This window comes from Lontra canadensis, unplaced genomic scaffold (assembly GCF_010015895.1).
Source record: "Lontra canadensis isolate GAN:19392208 unplaced genomic scaffold, GSC_riverotter_1.0 scaffold18, whole genome shotgun sequence".
Taxonomy (NCBI): Eukaryota; Metazoa; Chordata; class Mammalia; order Carnivora; family Mustelidae; genus Lontra; species Lontra canadensis.
The window spans coordinates 24069429-24074622 of record NW_022631012.1 but is presented as its reverse complement, the minus strand read 5'-3'; the positions used below and the strand labels follow the sequence as shown (position 1 = coordinate 24074622).

At 35.4% G+C, this 5194-nt stretch overlaps 1 pseudogene; it reads right to left on the bottom strand.

The window, feature by feature from the left end:
* Positions 1 to 2543: 2543 nt before the first annotated feature.
* Positions 2544 to 2644, bottom strand: LOC116869256 (annotated as a pseudogene).
* Between the last annotated feature and the right edge of the window lie 2550 nt (positions 2645 to 5194).

The following is a 5194-nucleotide window of genomic DNA, read 5'->3' as shown; positions in this document are numbered from 1 at the left end:
AATATATACACTGTGCCAAAATAAACCACATAGTTTTTAATACAATAATTAGATAATTTTATAAATTTGAATGGCACTCTTTATTTTGATATACAAAATCTGCAAAGGAAAAAAGTTACAGCTATCTATAGGTAATTGAGGCATTAAAATATTAGTGGTAAAGTAGTGGTAGTAATAAGAATAAAAAATAATAATGATGTTATATTTGGCAAGGGATCATGTATGGAAGTTCTAAACAAATTGCACTTGCCATAGTAGCCGATCTCTGTCCATTTGGGAGGTGACATCAAGATTTATTTTCTTTAAAACCCAAGACTTCTTTCCACCTTCACTAGAGCACCTGTTGACAAAATCCATCAAAACTATTAAAGAAGAGCACAAGGTATAAATCTCCTGTTAAACAAATTAAAAGATTTTTGAAGTAATATTGATTACCTGTCACTGTTGTTCCCTCTTTTCCTTAGCTCATAAATTTTAATTTGAGGAAACTAGTTTAATCTCAACAGATACCACAGAGAATATTTAGTTTATGAGGCAACTTGAGGAAAACTGTCTTTCCATACATTCATCCATGTGACCTAAAGCCCGGGATCGTAATTTCTGGGGACGCAGAGACATCGTCTTTTATACCAATTGTATTAGTGGTCTATTGCTGCTATAACAAAATGCTACACACCTGGTGGCTTAAAACAGCACACATTTATTATCTTGCAATTCTGAGATCAGGAGTCCAAAATGAGTCTTTACAAGCTAAAATCAGGGTGTTGGCAGGGCTGTATTGTTTTCTGGAGGCTCTGGAGGAGAGTGTTTCTTTGCCCTTTCCAGCTTCTAGAGGCTGCCCATGACTTGATTTGTGGCTTCCTTTCATTTTCAAAGTCAGAGATGGCTGGTTGAATGTTTTTCACATCGTATTACTCTGACACTAATGTTTCTGCCTCGTTTTTCCACATTTAAGAAACCTTCTGATTACCTTGGGTCCATGCAGGTAATCCGGGATAACCACTTTATTTTAAAGCCCACTGATTAGTCACCTGAATTCCATCTGCTTCTTTAATTTCTTTTGCACTGGAATTTAACTTATTCACAGGTCCTAGGAATTGGACTATCACATCTTTGGTGAGTTCATTTGCTACCTAGCTATTTACACGTTTGAGAAATTGAGCATCTGAAGGACATGATTTTTTTTTTTATATGAAACATGTGGTTACTAATATATTTCCATGAACTTTCTCAGCAATTAAAACCATCTGCCTCTTTTCCTAAGGCCATATTCTCATTATATGTAACATTTTCTTTCTTTGGAGAAAAAAAAAATTCAAAAAAATTCATTTTCCTTAAATGAGTTACTTGCCTGGAATATACTCTAGCATACAAATTAATTAAAAACTTTTTAGAAAAAGTTATGAAATTTCCATATTTTAAAAATGATGTTTATCTCAGCAATAGTTTCAAGGAAGTAATTCTTTAATAATGACTGATTTGTAAAGAATCTTTCAAATCTATAGTTCTCTTCTTTAAAAATTTGTCTTATTGAAATATTTTCTTATATGCATTAAGAGGGGACTTTAATTAGTTAATTTCATGCAACATTCTTTATTTTTAATATTGGAAACAGCACATTTAATATATAAGCAGTTGTGTGTTTATTGTTTTATATATCAAAAGGTGTTGCACATACTTTACCCATCCCATCATCCCAGAAAACCATTTTGCTTTCTGTCATTATAGATGAATTTGTATTTTATACAATTTCATAGAAGTAGAATCATATATTACATACTTTTTTTTAAAAGATCTTATTTTTTTATTTGACAGAGAGAGATCACAAGTAGGCAGAGAGACAGGCAGAGCGAGAGAGAAGGAAGCAGGCTCCCTGCTGAGCAGAGAGCCTGATGTGGGGCTCGATCCCAGGACTTTGGGATCATGACCTGAGCCAAAGGCAGATGCTTTAACCCACTGAGCCACCCAGGCGCCCCAATACTTTTTTTTTTTTAAGTTTGGTTTCTTTCTCTCAGCATAATTATTTTCATATGTATCAAGATGGGTGACTGATTCCATAGTTCATTGCTTTTTATAACTGAGTAGTATTCCATCATACACCAGATTCTACAATTAGTTATCCGTTGGCCTGTTGCTGGAGATGGGGATAGTTTCCAGTTTCCAGTTATTACAAATAACATTCCTGAACAAGTATAGATCTGTGCTTTCTTTGGACGCATGAATAGCTGGAAATGGAATGACTGCGGCATGTGGTAGATGTATATGAACTTTCTAAGGAACCGAAAACTGGTTTTCAAAGCAGTTGTATCATTTTGCATTTGTACCAGTAGTGTAAGAGGTTTCAGTTGTTGTTCATCCTCATCAACATTCTAATTTTAGACTTATTAAAAGGTGTGAAGTGTTACCTAATTGTTCTAATTTATATTTCTCCAGAGACTAATGGTCCCATTTTTTTCATGTACTTCTTACCTCCCCACACACACATACACACACACACATTCTTTGATAAAGTATCCATTCAAATCTTTTGTTTGATTTTTTTTTTTTATGTGGAATGCTTCACAAATTTGTGTGTCATCCTTCTGCAGGAACCATGCTAATCTACTCTGTATTGTTCCAATTTTAGTATATGCCCCACCAAAGCAAATACTCTTTTTTTTCTTAATTGGGTTGTTCATTGTTTCATTATTCAGTTTTGAGAGTTCTCTGTGTATTCTGAATACAAGTTCTCTACTAGATGTGTGGTTTGCAAATATTTTCTCCCCATGCTTGGTTTCTTTTCTTTAATGATGCTGTTCAAAGAGCCAAATTGCTTAACTTTGATGATGTTCTATATATCACTATTTCTTCAATATATTATATATTGTGATTTTGGCATTATATCTACAAAAACTGTGCACAAAATAAAAAAGATTTTCTCTCATATATTCTTCTAGCAGTTTTATGGTTTTTAGTGTTTCATTTAGGTCTATGAACTATCTCAAGTTTATTTTTGTACATGGAGAGAAGTATGAATCAAGATTTCTTTTTTATTATGTTATGTTAATCACCGTACAGTACATGATTAGCTTGTAATGGAATGTTCTATGATTCATTGTTTGCATATAACACCCAGTGCTCCATGCGACACATGCCCTCCTTAGTACCTATCATCAGGCTCACTATCCCCCAACCCCCCCCCCCAAAACCCTCAGTTTGTTTCTCAGAGTTCATAGTCTCTCATGGGTCGACTCCCCCTTCAATTCCCCCCCCCACTTCGTTTTTCCTTTTCTTCTCCTAATGCCCTCTATGCTATTCCTTTTGTTCCACAAATAAATGAAACCATATAATAATTGACTTTCTTTGCTTGACTTATTTCACTCAGCATAATCTCTTCCAGTCCCGTCCATGTTGCTACAAAAGTTGGGTATTCATCCTTTCTGATGGAGGCATAATACTCCATAGTGTATATGGACCACATCTTCCTTATCCATTCATCTGTTGAAGGGCATCTTGGTTCTTTCCACAGTTTGGCAACCATGGCCATTGCTGCTATAAACATTGGGGTGCATATGGCCCTTCTTTTCTTTACATCTGTATCTTTGTGGTAAACACCAGTAGGTCATAGCGTAGCTCTATCTTTAATTTTTTGAGAAGCCTCCACACTATTTTCCAAAGTGGTGGTACCAACTTGCATTCCCACCAACACTGTAAGGGAGTTCCCCTTTCTGCCCAGCCTCTCCAATATTTGTTGTTTTTGCCTTGTCAGTTTTTCCCATTCTAACTGGTGTAAGGTTGTATCTCACTATAGTTTTGATTTGAATTTCCCTAATGGCTAATGATGATAAACATTTTTTCATTTGTCTGTCAGCCATTTATGTCTTCTTTTGAGAAGTGTCTGTTCACACCTTCTGCCTGTTTTTTGACTTGATTGTTTTTTGGGTGTTGAGTTTGAGAAGTTCTTTATAGATATTAGATATCAGCCCTTTGTCTGCAGTGTCATTTGCAAATACCTTCTCCCATTCTGTGGGTTGACCCTTTGTTTTGTTGACTATTTCCTTTGCTGTGCAGAAGCTTTTTTATCTTGATGAAGTCCCAAAAATTCATTTTCACTTTCGTTTCCCTTGCCTTTGGAGGCATCTCTCGAAAGAAGTTGCTGTGGCTGATGTTAAAGAGGTTACTGCCTATGTTCTACTCTAGGATTCTGATGGATTTCTGTCTCACATTGAGGTCTTTCATCCATTTTGAGTTTATCTTTGTCTATGGTGTAAGAGAATGGCCAAGTTTCATTCTTCTACACATAGCTATCCAATTTCCCCAGCATCATTTATTGAAGAGACTGTCTTTTTTCCATTGGATATTTTTTCCTGCTTTATCAAAGATTAGTTGATGATAGAGTTGAAGGTCCATATCTGGGCTGTTTTGTTTCACTGGTCTATGTGTCCACTTTTGTGCCAGTACCATGCTGTCTTGGTGATCACAGCTTTGTAATATAGCTTGAAATCAGGCAACGTGATGCCCCAGCTTTGTTTTTCTTCTTCAACATTTCCTTGCAATTCAGGGTCTTTTCTGGTTCCATACAAATTTTAGGATTGATTGTTCCAGCAATTTGAAACATGTCATTGGTATTTTGATCAGGATGGCATTGAAAGTATAGACTTCTCTGGGCAGCATAGACACTTTAACAATGTTTATTCTTCCGGTCTATGAGCATGGAATGTTTTTCCAACTTTTTGTGTTCAATTTCTTTCATGAGTGTTCTATAGTTCCTAGAGTATAGATCTTTTACCTCTTTGGGTAGGTTTATTCCAAGGTATCTTATAGTTTTTGGTGCTGTTGTAAATGGAATTGATTCTCTATTTCTCTTTCCACAGTTACATTCTTATCATATAAGAAAGCAAGTGATTACTGTACATTGATTTGTATCCTGCCACATTACTGAATTGCTGTATAAGTTTTAGTAATTTGGAGGTAGAGAATTTTGGGGTCTTCCACATAAGGTATCATGTCATCTGCAAAGAGAGAGGGTTTAACTTCTTCTTTGTCAATTTGAATACATTTTATTTCTTTTTGTTTTCTTATTGTTGTTGCTAAGACTTCTAGTACTATGTTAAACAATAGTGGCAAGAGTGGGCATCCTTGTCATGTTCCTGACCATAAGGGAAATGCTCTCATCTTTTCCCCATTGAGATGGATCTTATTAAATTGAGGAATG